Genomic DNA, 17,791 nt, shown 5'->3' with positions numbered 1-17,791 from the left:
GCTTTAATGTATCCCACATCTCCTTAGCAGATTCACATTCTGAGATCCTGAAAAATTCTTTAGAATCCAAAGCAGAGGTTATGATATTCTTGGCAATGCAATCAAACTTGGCCTTTTCACTTCATTAGTCCATTGGGAACAAGGATTTTTAATAAAAGATCCACTCTTTTTAATCTTAGGAATGAAAGGGTCATTTTCAATTGCATCCCAAATTCCTTGATCAATGGATTCAACAAAAAATTTCATTCTAGCTTCCCAATACTTATAATTCAAACCACAAAACAAAGGTGGTCTGTTAATTGAGACACCATCCCCAAAAGGTAGTTTTTCAGCCATAGAATAAAGATTTTAGGATCAAACTTGAATATTATTCAAGTACCAAGCTCTGATACCAATTGTTAGAATATAAGGCCTTAAACGAGAGGGGGGTGAATTGTTTAAGAGAGGTTTTTGAAATCTTTTAAAATTTTAACAAAATTCTTTGTATGAATCCAGAACAGAAATCAGGTTAGCCAAGAACAAGATCAATAAAATAGCAAAGCAGCAGAAAAATAATTGGTTGTTTCTGCGAAACAATCGGTTGTTTATACCAATAAAAACTAAAAACAGAATGTAAATGAGTTTAAGGGTAAGAGAAAGATACACCAACAGTTTGTACTCGTTCTCTCTTAAACCAAGAGCTACATCCAGTCCCCAGAAAACCACTGGGTAATCCACTAAGTAATCAAACCAGATTACAACACACAATCCACCAAAGCACTCACTTTGGCAATTCACACACCAAGAGTATTGATCTTGACTACCTCAAGAGCACACAACATCAAAAATACAGAAGGTTGATAAGAGATTACACTTGTTTACAGAACAATCTGAAATCAATACAAATGCAATCCTATTCCACTCTCTTAGAAAACCCAAAGCTTTGATGTGAATGTTCAAATCTTGAATCAACTCTTTCACAACTGACAAACTCAAATTTGTTTCTTCATTGTTTGAAAACATAAACAAACTATTTATATTTTCTAAAGATTGGTCAAAGCATTTAATGAATGAGCGTATTCAGTTGGAAATCATTTAAAGAACATTCAACCACAAAAATAGAATTCTGTTAGGATTTTCAAAGAAACAATCGGTTGAAACCACAAAACAACCGATTGTTTGGTTTGGCAGTTAAGTCAACCAAACTTAAACAGTTTTCAACCTTTTCAAAAACTCCTAGGAGTAAAACAACTGGTTGATTCGACAAAACAACAGGTTGTTTTTCACTTAGTTTGAAAAACACTTTATTTTAAAAAGGATTTAAAACAGATTAGCTTTAGATTCAACAAAGGAGTGGATTACATATAAAACTACCCAGATCCCTCCCAAAACACAGCAGCAACACAACCTTGCATCAAACACAAAGGATTTGGATTCTTCAAAGCATAAATGAATTCTTCAAAGCACTTGATCACTCTTGAGCAACAGATTTCTCGAAACAACCGGTTGAATTGGTTTGACAGCAAAGTCAAACAAAGTTAAGCTTTTCAAATCCTTTTCAAAAACCACTAAGTGTAAAACAACCAATTTAAATGATAAAACAATTGGTTATTTTTTTCACTTCTTTAGAAAACACTCTTTTTTCAAAAGATCTTGATTCAGACTACCTATATAACACACACACACACAAGTAGCACCCAGGCCTTCAAGCAATCCTCATAGATTTGGAGACATCAAAGCCTATCTTCAACAATCTCCCCCTATTTGATGAAGACAAATCCCTGGTTTGCTTGTGTTGATCTGTTTGAATTTGAAAGTACCTGCAAAATAGACAAAATGCATGTACCAGAGAGCAATCATATCCAAGTTCCTCTTGCACCAATGAACCAGTTTTCACCATACGATTTTCATAAAGAAAACCAGCAAAACCAGTGTGAAAAACCAGTGTGAATGAGGTGCACAATCAGAGTTTTCTGCAACAACATACTAAACACATACAAACCACAGTCACACCAGATAATTCTCCTCTTATTTGTCATCACAATTAGAGTAGAAGAACAAATTATAAGCAAAATTAAGCAAGATTTTTAGAATCAAGAATACCCAATTCATTTCTTATAAAGAAAAACCTGTCCTTGGGAAGTGGCTTGGTGAATATATCTGCAAGTTGTCTTCCAGTTTTAATAAGTTGAACTTCACAATCACCATTGCTCACATGATCTCTTATAAAGTGGTAGCAAATCTCAATGTGCTTTGTCCTTGAATGCTGAATATGTTTTTTGGTAAGATTTATAGCACTTGTGTTTTCACAAAGCAAAGGCACCTTGTTGATCTTCAACCCTAAGTCCTCTAATTGCTGTTTGATCCAGAGAATTTGAGCACACCAACTTTCAGCAGCTATGTATTCAGCTTCAGTAGTGGAAAGAGCCACACAAGCTTGCTTCTTGCTATGCCAAGATATGAGACTTGAACCAAGAAGATGACAAGTCCCACTTGTGCTTTTTCTATCTAACTTACACACTGCAAAATCAAAATTAGAATAACAAAATAAGTGTACAGGAGAGTGAGAGGGATACAATAAACCAACAGTGGTTGTGCCCTTGAGATACTTCAAAATTCGTTTTGCAACATTGAAGTGAGATTCTTTTGGATTGGATTGAAATCTAGCACAAAGACAAATTGCAAACATGATATCTGGCTTGCTAGTAGTGAGATAAAGCAAATAACCAATCAATCCTTGGAATTTTGTTTGATCTATTGTTATTCCAACCAAGTCAACATTCATATGACAACTTGTAGACATTGGTGTGGATGCCTCTTTGCAATTTTCCATTTCAAACTTCTTGAGAATCTCTTTACAATACTTGGTTTGGCTAAGGAAGATGACATCCTTTGATTGCTTGACCTACAACCCTAAGAAAAAGGATAACTCCCCCATCATAGACATTTCAAACTCCCCCTGCATTGCTTCCACAAATTCTTCACACAAACTATCATTAGTAGCACCAAATATAATGTCATCAACATAAATTTGAACTAGAATGATAGTAGATTTGGACTTTTTAATAAAAAAGAGTCTTATCAATTTTGCCTCTCTCATAGTTATGAGACAAGAGGAAATTTTTAAGTCTCTCATACCACTGTCTTGGAGCTTGTTTAAGTCCATACAAATCCTTCTTCATCTTGTAAACATGATTGGGATTTTGATGATCCTCAAAACTAGGTGGTTGAGACATAAACCTCCTCATTGATGAACCCATTTAGAAAGGCATTCTTCACATCCATTTGGAACAATTTGAAACCACTAATGCAGGCAAAGGCAAGCAACTGTCTCACAACTTCCAATATGGCCACAGGTACAAAGGTTTTATCATAGTTTATGCCTTCCTCTTAATTGTAACCTTTGGCAACCAACCTAGCTTTGTTTCTTGTAGTCACTCAAACTTCATTTAGTTTATTTCTGAATACCCATTTGGTTCCAATTATATTCTTGTTGTCAGCTTTAGGAACCATAGTCCATACTTCATTTTTGATTAATTGATTCAGCTCTTCCTGCATAATAGCAATCCAACTTTCATCCTTGAGTGCTTCACCTTTACTTACTTGTTCTTGAGCCCGAGGCACTTGTAGCCAAAGGCATTGCCGGTTTTATCATCGCTTTAAGATGAAACAGGGAGTCTCATCTCCTTTCTAGCCTCGACATCGCTCAAGGGCGAGGAGGACTTATCTATTCTTCTGTGGCCTCGACATCGTTCGAGGGCGAGGAGGACTTATCTTACCTGTACTGGGTGTCTACGCTCGAGGAGAGACCTACTCTGGGTGTCCTTAGCGTGTCTAAGCACTTGGGACAAAAGTCACGCTTTGGCGTCCACGCCCGTGGAGAGGCCTATTACAATAGCGTCGTATCGCCCACGGGGTGTCTAAACACCAGAGCAACTTAGCCCTTATCTCTTCGCGCTTGGTGCCCACGCCTGAGGAGGGCCTACTACAGCAGCGCCATATCGTCCTCAGGGTGTCTGAAAACACCAAGGCGAAGTGTTCTAAACATCAGACGCTGGGGCTAGCTGTTCCTACCTGAGGAGGGGGTGAAGGAATCCCTTAACCCCTGCTCAGGGACTAGGCACCCAAATTTTAGCCTACGTCTGATACCGGGGCTAGCTATTCATACCTGAGGAGGGGGTGTCCCGAAGGAATCCCTTATCCCCTACTCAAGGACTAGGCACCTGGATTTTTAACTTATGTTTAACATCTGATACCGGGGCTAGCTATTCATACCTGAGGAGGGGGCGTCCCGAAGGAATCCTTTAACCTCTGCTCAAGAACTGGGCATTCGGATTTTTAACTTATACTGAACATACCTGTTATCTTGCTTTGAATCTGACCTCCGCTCCTTTATCTGGCGATGCCTTATCCTGGCGGCGCCTTGTTCTGGCGACGCCTAATCTTGGTAACGCTTCCTCTTGGCGACGCCTCATCTTGGCAACGCCTCATCTTGGCGACGCCTCATCTCGGCGACGCCTCATCTCGGCGACGCCTTATCTTGGCGACGCCTTGAATCTTTGTCTTTGTTTCTTTAATCTTTGATCTTACATGAGAGGGAAAAACTAAGGCAGAAATATCTTAAACTTCTCTTTTCTTTATTTGGGTGACCTCATTAAAAAACCCCCGGGAGGGAAAAAGAGTGTCCCCTTTACAAAATTTCAACTAAAATAAAACTTTAAATTCGCCGCATTCCAACTACGTGGGATGGGGCCTCCTTCTAGAGTCTCTAACTTATATGAACCATTCCCTTTGGCTTTGATTACTCTGAACGGTCCAGTCCACTTGGGAGACAACTTGTTTTCCAACTCGTAAGGGTGAGCCTTCCTCTTGACCAGATCACCAACCTGAAATTGTCGCAGCTTCACCTTAGAGTTGTACTGACGCTCCACTCTTCTATTCACAGCCTCAGCCTTAATTCTCGCCTCTTCTCTAGCTTCGTCTATCAGATCCAGGTTCACCTTCCTTTCTTCGTTGGACTCTTCTGCCACGAAACCTAGGAAACGAGGTGAGCTCTCGTGGATCTCTACTGGGATCATGGCGTCCGACCCATACACTAGGCTGAAAGGCGTCTCCATGGTGGAAGATTGAGGCGTGGTGTGGTAAGCCCATACAATCCTTGGTACTTCTTCTGCCCACGCCCCTTTATCCTTCTCTAATCTGCATTTCAAACCCCTCAACAAAACTCTATTTTCTGACTCGACCTACCCATTCGTCTAGGGGTGTTCGACTGATGCAAACACCTGTTTGATTCCTACTTTTGTACACAGCTTCCCCAACTGTTGGCTCGCGAATTGGGTGTCATTGTCTGAAATGAGACGCCTCGGCACCCCAAAACGACACACAATGTTCTTCCAAACAAAGTGTTGTACCTTGTGCGCAGTGATTTGTGCCACTGGTTCTGCCTCTATCCACTTGGTGAAGTACTCGATGACAACGATCAAGTACTTCATCTGCCTTATCGCCAGTGGGAACGGGCCTAGGATATCAATTCCCCAAGTATGGAAAGGCCATGAGCTGTATATGGACCTCAGTTCCTCTGGCGGCGCCTTGTGCCAATCAGCATGCATCTGACATTGCTTGCAACGCTGGGCGTATCGCACGCAGTCCTCTCTTACTGTTGGCCAGAAGAACCCTGCACGTATTACCTTGGATGCCAAGGATCTTCCTCCCACGTGGCTCCCACAAATACCTTCGTGGAGTTCAGCCATTATCCTGGCGCACTCGTCGCCACTCACGCACGTCAAGATAGGGTGTGTAAACCCGTGTCTGAATAATATCCCATCCACTAAGGTGTACCTTGCGGCGTTCCTCTTAATCTTCTTGCCTTCTTCTGGTTCCGCTGGGAGGATTCCATCCGCTAGGTATCGCCTGTATGGGGTCATCCATGTGTCGCCTTTCTCCAAAGCACATACCTGTACACCCTTTTCTTCTTTTGGCGAGGTCGCGTAAGTACTGATGCAGGGTGCCCTCGCCGTATCTTGACTCAAAGAGCGATGGTACCTTGGCTTTCCTCTTGTTGTACTAACATGAAGGACATCCACCCTGTTGTCCGCAACAAACTTTCGCGGCGTTTTGAGGGTCTCTTGGATTACAGTCCTCTGCCTTCCCCCCTTGCCTGAGCTGGCCAGCTTGGCAAGCAGGTCAGCTCTGGCATTCTGCTCCCTAGGGACATGCACCAGCTCAAACGCAGCGAAGGCTCTCTTCAACAACTGGACGTACCTCAAGTACACGGTCATCTGTGGATCCTTTGCCTGATACTCCCCTGTTACTTGCCCTGTGACCAATTGTGAGTCACTCTTTGCCAAGAGGCTCTGAGCACCCATTTCTTTAGCCAAAAGCATCCCAGCAATCAACGACTCGTAAAGCCTGCTCGATCAACACTTCATTAGGCCCCTCCAAGATTATTCCAGCGCCACTTCCCTGCTGGTTGGAGGACCCATCCACTGAGAGCATCCACTGTGACCCTAACTCCACCTCTTGAGGGTCTCCTCCTGGTAAGAGCTCTGCCACGTAGTCAGCATAGACTTGCCCTTTGATGGACCCCCTGGGTTCATACTGGATATCAAACTCCGACAGTTCTACTGCCCAACGAACCATCCTCCCTGCTACATCTGGCTTTTGAAGTACTTTCTGGATGGGGAGGTTCGTCATCATCACCACTGTGAAACTGTGGAAATAGTGGCGGAGCCTTCTGGCTGAGAACACCACTGCTAACGCTGCCTTCTCCAGTGACTGGTACCTCAACTCTAGGCCTTGCAAAGGCCTTGCTTACGAAATAAATGGGCTTCTGCGCTTGGTCTTGCTCCTGGCCCACTCTGTCACCGCAAAGTATAATCGGAGGGGGACGCCCACTTGTGGCTTGTAGAGCACAGGTGGCATCGCCAAGTACTCCTTCAATTTGAGGAACACTGCTTCACACTCATCTGTCCATGCAAAACAGTTATTCCTCTTGAGGCATTGGAAGTAAAGGTGACCCTTCTCCCCTCCAGCAAACACAAACCTTGACAAAGCTGCCATCCTCCCAGTCAATTGCTGAACTTCTTTAACTGAGGTTGGGCTCCTCATGGCTATAATGGCTTCACACTTATCAGGGTTAGCCTCTATTCCCCTTTCAGTAAGCATAAACCCCAAGAACTTCCCTGCTTCCACGCCAAAAACGCACTTTTCTGGGTTTAATTTGAGGCGATACTTTGATATGGTAGCAAACAGCTCTTCCAGATCCGCTGTGCTGCCCTCTCTTATGTGAAGTCACCACCATGTCATCTACGTAGGCCTGCACATTCCTTCCCAGCATGGGTGCAAGGACCTTGTCCATCAGCCTCTAGTAGGTGGCGCTGCGTTTTTCAACCCAAATGGCATCACCTTGTAACAGTAGCTGCTTGTCTCCATCATGAACGCCGTTTTGCTCTCATCCCTTGGATGCATCTTGATCTGGTTGTAACCTGAGAATGCATCCAAGAAACTCAACATTTTGCAGCCCGAGGCGCTATCCACTAGCGCGTCGATGTTGGGCAGTGGGTACAAATCTTTGGGGCATGCCTTGTTCAGATCTGTGAAGTCAACGCACATCCTCCATTTCCCATTCGCCTTTTTCACTAGAACTACGTTGGCCAGCCACTCAGGGTATTGTATTTCCCTAATGTGCCCAGCACTTAACACCTTCTGCTCTCTTCCTTCACGACGAGGCATCGTTCCTCGTTGAACTTCCTCCTTCTCTGTCGCACGGGGCGAACCTTGGCGTCCATAGTAAGATGGTGGCATAAAAAATCTGGGTTGATGCCCAGCATGTCCGCCGCAGTCCACGCGAATGCATCTAGGTGGCGCGAGATCACCGCAGCTACCTCTTCTCGTTCTTCCTGGCTCAAGAAACGTCCTAATTTGAACACCTTACCCCTTATCTGTCTTTCCACCACGTTGTCTACTGGTTGGGGTTGTTTACTCCGCTCGTTCTCTGCGGGAGACTCATTCACGGGGTCCTCTTCTATAGGCGTCGCCCTATCGGATACATCGGGCATCGCCTTCCCTGACTCTTCTTCCATGGGCGAGGCCTCTCCGTATACTTCTTCCATCGGCGAGGCGTACCGTATCTTCCTTCCGTACGTGCATCTTCTATAGGCGTTGCCCCCGCAGGTGTGGCCTCGACAGGCGTGGACTCCGCGGGCGTCGCCTCTTCTAACGGTCCTAACTCCATTTGCGAATCTGAAACTGGTGGTCGTTTAATCACCATGACCATGCCTCTCTTCGTCTTCAGGCTATTTTCATAGCACTTACGGGCCTCTTCTTGATCTGACTTGATTACGATTACTTTGCCACTAAGATCTGGTAGCTTCATCTTCATGTGGCGTGTGGAGGACACTGCCCTTAATCTGTTCAAGGCAGGTCTTCCTAACAAGATGTTGTAGGCTGAGTTGGCGTTAACCACCAAGTACCGGATTCTCTCGGTGCGCGACGCCGCTCCATCAGTGAATGTCGTCCTCAGTTCCAGGTAACCACGTACCTCCACTGGGTTATCTGCAAACCCATACAAGCATCCAGTATAGGGTCTCAGCAGGTCGGGGGATAATTGTATCTTGTTGAAGGTCGAACAAAACATGACGTCAGCAGAACTGCCCTGGTCGGCGAGAACCCTATGTACCTTTCTTCCCGTTGTGACTATTGAAATGACCACGGGGTCATTATCGTGTGGGACGACATCCCGCAGGTCAGCCCTTGTAAAAACAAGGTCTAACTCCCACAGGTCATCCGGAAACTCCTCAGCAACTGAACTTACTGACCTCACATATTTCTTACGTTGAGAGGCAGTGGGTCCTCCTCCGGAAAAGCCGCCAGAAATGGTGTGTACTTCTCCGTGAGTTGGCATTTTGTGCGCTTGACCTTCCTCTAGTGTCGCCGTGGCTGTTGTTGCAGTAGACCCAACGAGATAATCTTTTAGGAAACCATTCTTCACAAGCTCATCCAACTGATAGCCCAACGCTAAGCAGTTGTTAATATGGTGCCCAAATGCTTCATGAAATTCGCACCATGATTCTTTGTGAGGTCCCAACACCTTGTCAGACTTCACTGGTGGCCTCAACCTGTCGACTATGTTGGGCACAACGATGAGGTCTTTAAGTTCCACCACAAAATTGTGCCTTAGAGGTCTATTTCCCTCTCTCCTTCCTTCTGCTCGACCCCTAGGCTGGGTCCTCCTTGCCTCGTAGGTGCGCTTCCTGTCTTGGTTCTTTCTCTATGTGGCGGCTTCGTGGACCCTAGCGGGTTGTGTGCGCATCTGCGCTCTTGGGCATGTGGGCAATGTGTTTTACCGCCCGACGCCTTACTTCAGCAAAAGTCTTGGGGCGGCTGCGATTGAGTGACTTGCTGAAAGACCCAGGACACACTCCTTTCCTGAATGCGTACACGATCATGGGCTCGTCTGTGGTGCCCACCTTCACCACTTGCGCCCCGAAACGGCTTATGTACTCTTTCAAGGTCTCACCTTGATACTGCTTCACGTCAAATAGGTCGTATGAAACTGGGGGTGGGGCCCTGTTGGCTAGGTATTGCTCTCTGAACAGCCGCGAGAGTTGTGTGAAAGACGTGATGTGACCCTCTGGGAGACTGATGAACCAATCCATGGCCATCCCAGTCAAAGTGCAAATGAAGAGCTTGCACCTTACGACATCGAACCGCCTACCAGCATCATCTGCATGTGAAACGCAGTGACGTGCGCCTCAGGGTCCTCCATCCTTGTGAAGGTTAGTTTGGGCCCCGTGAAGGTGTTGGGGATCGCTGTCTTTAGGATCGCCTGCGAGAACGGCGTTGAGAATTCTCTTGGTGGGGTGGCAGTCTCAGGCTCGTCTACGTCGCGCCATCCGCGGCATAGTTCCTCGTTGGTGCGATGGAGCTCATCGTTTCTCGCCTGAGATGCTGTGAGATCCGCCTGCATGCGCTCTTGCTCCGCTTTTGATGCTGCCATTGCTTCTTGCAACCCTTGCATCATGCCCATGAGTTGTTGCATGGTCATCTCTTCACTCCTAGCGCTTGCGGGTCTCATGTTCGTGGTTTCTGGAAGCCTTCTTGATTATCTGCGATTTGAGAACTGGAATTGGGTTGGAAACTGCAACTAGAACTGGAAAACGGTGTGATGGGACTGACGTTTTATATCGACCCCACGGTGGGCGCCAAATGTTCCCGTCGGTTGACCAGGGTCGTCTTTATGCGTGGCTTGTCCTCACGAGCTAGGACACCTTCATTCTGCTCCGTTCGTGAGTACCTGAAAAGAAGTTAAAAAAAGGGGCGCCCTCGCAGCTGTTTGCACTCCGACGATCAAGTCAGCTAGCGAGAAACATCAAAGGTGACCCACCTCCGTATCGAAAAACCGTGAAAGGATGCTCTGAAGGTGGTCGAAATACTGAATAGCTAGTACTGTGTTGCCCTAATTGTCTGTGCGCATAGTGGGTGCACCGTGAAACAACTAGGGTTTTTTGTGACTCTGTGTAAACTGTGAGAATTAGGTTAAAACTTGGATCCCCTTTCAAACATCCCAAGGCCCCTTTTTATACACCTCTCGCATTTAAAACGTGTTAAAGCGCATTGAAAGCGTATAAAAATATCCCTTGAAACGTTCGAATCTTAACTGAATTAACGCGTACCTTAGCGAACTTTTAGGAAAGCCTTAATGTTTTCAGTGCTTATTGCCACGTGTTCTTCTGACTTGATCGTTACGCTTCGTGGAGGGCCTTACAGCGTCGTAACCCAACTTAGGGGTAATTCATCGTGTAAGTCCCCCTTCTTGGAGCACATTTGCACAAAGGGGTGATTTTCTGGGTGCCAACTCATGCGCCCCAGCCTCTAATCAGTTGCCCTGAGAGCGTATCTACCTTTCTCTCGTACCATGCACGTGGTTCTCCCCTGGGCGTGGCCCTCTCATGGGTCGTATCTGTCCCAGGGTCTCCCACCGGTGGCGTGGGTACATCGTGAGTCAGGTTACCCCCTACTAGTACTAGAACTATGGCCTTGAAGCCACCTTTCTCTTCTCTTTATTACTGTCCTGAGGTACTGAGGCCTCTCGCGGTGTCGCCCCCTCCGTGATCTTTCCTACCCATGGGTATCGGGGGCTACACCGTCGATGTCTGAACTTGGCAACGCCTTATCCTGGCGGCGCCCTAACCTGGCGACGCCTACACCTGGCGATGCCTCATTCTGGCAACGCCTACACCTTGGCGATGCCCTACCTTGGCGACGCCTCAAGCGGTCATCTGTTGACTTTCTTCCTTGGAAAGGACCCCTCCATACGTTGACTTTGACTTTGACTTGACTTTGGTCAACGCCCGGGGACGGGACGGTACAACCCCTTACAAGCATATTAAAAATAGAAAATCAAGAGAAAACCTTTGAAAAACAAAAGGCGTGGGAAAAGAGTGTTTCTTCCCACAAGGTCCTTTAACAAAAAAGAAAATTTGAAAATACCTTTGAAAACATGCTTCTTGTTGAACAACCTAGCCTTACCTTTTGTGAAGGAACACTTGCAAGCATAGTCACAAAAGAAGAAACCTTAAAAGAGGCTTGCATAGATAAATATGTATTAGTTTACTTTGAATATATGAGATATCACTCACAAGTGAAGGTCAAGTTATCTATAGGCAACTACCAAGACGATTTTTTATGTAAGGTAGTCCCTAAAGAAACTTGTCATGTCTTATTGAGACAACCATTGCAAAATGATTCCATGATCAATGGTCGTATCAACAAGACTACCTTCACACATAAAAAAGAAACTCGTCATGAAGGAGAACTCATGGGACAAAATAGAGTTGATAAAACTCTAGAGCTTTTAAAGGGAAAACTTTTGTCACCCATGAGAAAATATCTTCAAAGACATTACCCTAGATATATTTCTTGTTTTAAAAATACACCTAAGGTGGTGTCTCATGAGCTCTATACTCCTTTACCTTTTGCAAATGATCCTTGGGAAGACATAAACCTCGATTTTATCTTAGAGCTTCCTAGGACAACAAAAGGTTTTGATTCCATTTTCATGGATATGGATAAACTCTTCCTTAGAGAAGTGACAAGTCTTCATGATTTATCTTCAAACATAGTTTTGAATAGAGCTCCAAAATTTGAAAACCATCATTTGAGGATTCTCTTGGAAAAATTTGAAACTAAATTGTTCTTTTCAAAGTCTTATCATCCTCAAAAGAATAGTCAAAATAAAATTGAAAACATAGCTCTTTCTACTATACCTAGAGAAATCATGAGAGACAACCACAATTCTTGGGATGAGTATGCTTTTCCTATTGAGCATGCATACAATGGAGTAGTCCACAAGATTACTCATCTTTCTCCATTTGACGTTGTATGTGAACATAGTCCTCTTTCCCTTTTTAAGTTGTTACCACCTCCTCAAGGAATTATGCCTAAGGAAAAAGTAACTACTATTGGAGATTTTATAAAACATAAGAGGATTAGAGGACACATACAACCGTCAAAAGGGAAATATTGTGCAAAGTTGCCAAAAACAAAAGAAAAACAAAAATAGCAACTTCACACAATTAAGTTTTCTCCAATTGCTCACACTAAAGATTCCCATAGATGGACATTTGATCCGGGAGGACTAACCTTGATGACGCAAGAGGCTGCTATTCAAGATCAAGTCTGTAGATCTGAGGATATATCTTCTCAAGAAGGAGGAGATGATGGACAACATCCAGCCACATTCATCCTCCTAGTTGAAGAAAAAGCATTGGATTTGAGGACAAATCCTTTTCAAGAGGGAGGGGATGATGGAAGAGGGCCCAGCATCCAAAAGAGCGTCTAGGACCAACCTTGCATGAAAGGCAACCAAGAGAGCGTCTAGGACCAACCTTGCATAGAGGGCACTCACAAGAAGCGTCTAGGCCACACAAGAAGCGTCTAGGCCACACAAGGAGCGTCTAAGAGAGTTGACATCCAAGAAGGGTGACATCCAAGAAGGCCCAACAAAGTGTAGCTTAGTCTTATTTGTGGTGTAAATAGCATAGCCTTATGAACCTTTGTTTAAATTCTGCAAATTAGGATTAAGGAGTAGTTAACCTAGATTAGCTACGGTTTCTAGAAGCTCTCCACTAATCTAGGACGTCCATGTGCAAATTAGGAGGCCATGTGCACCCATGTGCCATGTGCTCCATGTGCCATGTGCTCCATGTGCCTCCATGTGCTACTCTTTTGCATTTCATTTGGCTTGCATTTGCTCATCATTTAGGTCATCATTTCAGGTTCTCCTTAGCCTATAAAAGGAGGAGCCAACCTCATGTATTTCAAGATTGAATAGAGTATTGTTATGCTGCCAAATTTGTGCCATACACTACTCTTTGCCTAGCATCTAGGTTTTAATCTTCACTTCATCACCTTCAAAGGGGCTGGCCGAACCTCCCCAATTCCCCACTCTCATGCACCTTCAAGGCACCCATACTTCCAGGAAGGCCTTGCTTCATCTCCTCCACAAGCTTCTGCAAGTTCATCACCAAAACGCAAAGAAGAGCTCAAAGGAATGCCATCAGGATTTACTACCACATGTTGAATTTGCTTATAATCGTGTAGTAAATTCTACCACCTCACATTCTCCTTTTGAGGTTGTCTATGGGTTTAATCCCTTAACACCTCTTGATCTTCTTCCTATTCCCATACTTGATGATGTCTTGTGCAAAGATGGTGATGAGAAAGCTTCTTTTATTAAAAATTTGCATAAAGACATCAAGTTGAGAATTGAGAAGAAGGTTGGCAAGTATGTTGAACTTGCCAACAAAAGGAGAAAAACATTATTATTTGATGTAGGTGATTGGGTTTGGCTTCATTTGAGGAAAGATTGTTTTCCTACTCAAAGGAAGTCCAAACTTATGCCTCGTGGAGATGGACCTTTTCAAGTCCTAAACAGGATTAATGATAATGCTGATGAGTTAGATATGCCTGATACATTCCTTGGTAGTCATACATTTAATATCAGTGATCTAACTCCTTTTTCTGTAGGTCTCCAGAATTCGTGGTCGAATTCTCTCCAACTCGGGGAGTATGATGGAGATCAAGATCAAGAAGAGGTAGAAGCCGAAGTTGAAGTTGATCAAGAGGATATTAGCTTACCTCAAAGGATTACAAGGAGCAAATTTAAAGAATTAGGAAGTAGTGGTAAAATGTTTTCTCTTTTTGTAGTATCTTTTGTATAAAATGTAGAATGTTTAAATATATAGTTTTTAGAAAGGTGCTTAAAGGGGAACTTTCTAGAAGTTGACCCTTCATACCTCACTATAGGCGCTAGAAGTGGGTAGCATGCAAGGGACTTTTGGTTAGCTTGTTGTGTAAGCTTTGTAAACTTCATGACCGGTCCTTCTCCTATATAAGGAGGGCTTGGGTCCTTCTAAATACAGATTTGATATTGATAGTACTGAAACTCTCCCAAAATTGGTGAGCATTTGAGAGACTTGTGTCTTCTCTTACCTAGTCTTATCTTGAGAGCAATCTTGGAGCCTCAAGTGGCGGCATCTCACTCATCTTGGAGCTTTGCATCCTCCAAGTGGCATGTTCCTTTCCAAGGACTCCAACCACATAAGTCTTCTTCTCTTTTCCATCTAATTCATCCATTTCCATGTCCATATAAACTCTTAAAACATGTCTTAGGTCTTTTCTTGCACTTTTATTCGGTTATTTAGCTTTCTTTCTTATTTTGTTCGGTTCATCTTCTTCTTTACTGTTTTTAAACGGTTCATCTTCTTTCTTTCATGCTTTTGTTCGGTTCAATTCAATTGTTAGCCATTTTAATCGGTTCATTTGATTTCTTGTGCATTTTAATCGGTTCAATTGACAAGAAATGAATTTCTATATGAGTTTTGGTGTGATAGCTCAAGTTTTGGTGAGTTCTTGAATGAAAGAACATTGATCCAATTCTAGAAAAGTGCCTATTCACTTTCCAACTCAAGTTGATTCCATATAATGTCTATGAAACATCTATATCTTGCTATTGGAATCATATCACATGTTGATCATACCAGCTATGTGGAAATGTATAACTAGACTCAAGTATAATGGAGTCAAGGTTGGAAAGGGAAGCACTGATGAAATCAGTAAGTTTAACAAGATGCAATTCTATTGCTCTTGTTTGAAAGATCAAGACATTCCCTTTAATCAATTTCATGTAGGACATCTCAAGTTAACAAAGTGTTTTTTGACACACATTAGGCATGGTAGTTAACACCCATGGGGAGTAACCATGCCATGTTAACAGAAAAGGCTTTAATTCTGATGTACTATATAATGAATAAGATCAAGGTAAAAATCTATATCATAAAAGAACATATGATTAAGTTCAAACGTCTCACATATTACAAGTTTCCATATGTAATTTTAATTTCCAAATTTTTAGAGCATTTTGAACTTGATTTAAAGGATGAGCTGAGAGAAACTGTAAAATTTGGAAGTGTGCTACTCTAATGAAAATGAGTTTTCAAAAGATTAGCAATATACGGATTAGTAAAAATGGTGATGCTACTAACATTTTTGGATCAAACAATGCTGGTAAAGATGTTCAAGGAACTTATATGAATGCATTGGTAGCCTATGTACCACAAGGGGATAGAGGTGAACCATTGTCCAGATTTGAGAGGTTCATGATTCACAAGCTGGACACTATTTGTGCATAACAAAGGGAGTATTTTGAGATGGCTACATCAAAGTTTCAACATTTTGATGATTAGATTTAAGTAGTACAAGAGTAGTTGGCTAAGCTCTATCACCATTTAATCTGTTGTGTTCTATTTTTAATCAGTTTAATTTTCCTATCTGCTGAACACTTTTATTTTCTAGTTTCTTTTAGGTTATATGGTGCTTGTTGTATGCACCTTGAACATTTTATATTTTCTTTAAGCATCACTATTATTACTTTAACTATTTTTGTATTTGTTGTTCTTTGTTGGACTGGTACATCCATTCAAATAGATCCACTATATTTTATTTTCCCATATTATGTTTGATGAATACAAAGAGGGAGAATATGTTGTTGAAGCTAAAGCTAAAAATATGCAAGTTAGAGGGAACAAACTAAAGAACTGATGATGTTATTCTTTTTTCACCACTGGTTGCTGCCTACACAAGATAAAGTTTATCAAAACTCAAGACTTGTTGTTAGACTGTTTGTCTTCATCAAACTAGGGGAGATTGTTGGACATCTCAAGTATCCAACGTTTGGGTTTGATGAAGCTTTCTTGAAGATTTGCTACTGTCGCAACCAGGATCGCGATAGGCGGATGACGAACCAAAAAAATATTGTCGTAAAAAATATTAGAGAGATGGAAGTTGCTACCAAAGTTTATATCAGAAAATTATGGAAAAACCAAAAAGATGGTTTGCGAATCAGATTCAGAGTCCGGGAGTCAGTTACACGTAAGGTATCAGAACTCTTTACAATGTCTGTTCGAAGACGGTACCTTTAATTTAATGTGTAAAATGAGTGTGGTTTCTCTAAATGTTTGTTTTTTTCCCAAAAATAAAAATAGAAAACATGTTTTAAAATAAGAAAAATATTTTTAAGATTTTTATAGTTGGGAGTGGGAATATCGACAAGGGGGGTCGAAAGAGCGAAAAGCCTAAAATTTGAAAGACAAACCTGATTGCCCGCGCGTGGCCCCATTTCTCCTCTCTCACGTAAACATCCTTCTTCCAATTGCTTGCCATTAATTCTCAACGATTTTAACTCCAATTTAAGCCAAATCAGCGGGTCCCACGTGTGATGAGCTAAGAAATAAAAATGGCTCTCTGTTTTTTTCTTTTCACGTAACAGTTCTCGGAAAAAATTGCATGCCTGTGTTTGGACCTAACTGAGCAAAAGTGCGGGCCCCATGTATTACAAACTAAGGCATTGAATGAAAGCAAACGAAAGTGCCTCTCATGGCGGGATCAAAATGTAAAAACTTCCGAACACTCACTTTCTACCAAATCTTAAGTAAAATTAAAAATAAAAATATCTTGTACGTTAAACTTCACGACAAAGAAAACATGCAGTATTGTCCAAAAACTTGACTATGAACCACCTCACCTGAAAAGCAGAACGGCAAATGGCTGCGAGAGAAAGGGAGAGAGGAAGAGAACGGTGCTGTCGGCGAGGTGCCCGTTGGCGTGTAACTCCTGAAGCGGGTGCATCTGTTTTAAACGACCAAATGTGATGAGCAGAGATGGAGGAGAAGATGTGGGAGTCTGTGGTGTTGGGCGGTAGCGTGAAGAGCAGTGGTGGTGGAGGAGCATCGGTGGCAGGTCCTCGTTGTTGAATGCGAGGAGAGAACGAGACCGTATGTGAGTGAGGCGAGGCGTTAGTAGGATTGCTGGAAATGAAGGAAAAGGGAATGAGTGGTAGGTATATGGAGTGCTATGCGTGAGTGAAGAAGAGAGGATTTGGAGGAGGTTTGTTGTGATATGTCAGAGAAAAAAAGAGAGTGGTGTGTGGAATGTGTGGAGTGTGCCGCGTGAATGAGACAAAAAGAAAAAGAGAAAGTGGTGCTGGACGTTAGTCGGTGGGACGTGCGTGAGTATCAGGTGAGAGAAAAAAAACTGAAAGTTTTGGAATGGTGAGACAAAAAGCTTAAATTGAGCGGGTGCAGAAAGAAATAGTGGGGCAGTGTAAGGTAGAAAATGAGATGGGCAGGGGTGCACGGAGATAATCAGGGGTTGTGGAACGGAAAGTGTGAGATGGACTGAGGGTGTGTGCAGAGAGTAATAAGTGGACAGCTTCTTCCTGCACCTCCATGATTTCTTCGGGCACCTCCATAAA

At 43.1% G+C, this 17,791-nt stretch overlaps 1 long non-coding RNA gene across 1 annotated transcript; it reads right to left on the bottom strand.

The window, feature by feature from the left end:
• Positions 1–651: 651 nt before the first annotated feature.
• Positions 652–17,456, bottom strand: LOC150025519 (uncharacterized). The gene is made up of 2 exons (XR_016515220.1): positions 16,634–17,456; positions 652–2,499 (listed from the first exon to the last, which is right to left on the bottom strand). It is a non-coding gene; the product is annotated as an uncharacterized LOC150025519 (long non-coding RNA).
• Between the last annotated feature and the right edge of the window lie 335 nt (positions 17,457–17,791).

This window comes from Phaseolus vulgaris, chromosome 8 (genome assembly GCF_051622355.1).
Source record: "Phaseolus vulgaris cultivar YP4 chromosome 8, ASM5162235v1, whole genome shotgun sequence".
NCBI classification, from domain to species: Eukaryota; Viridiplantae; Streptophyta; class Magnoliopsida; order Fabales; family Fabaceae; genus Phaseolus; species Phaseolus vulgaris.
Note: the sequence above shows the minus strand (reverse complement) of the source record. Positions and strands in the feature narration are given on the sequence as shown.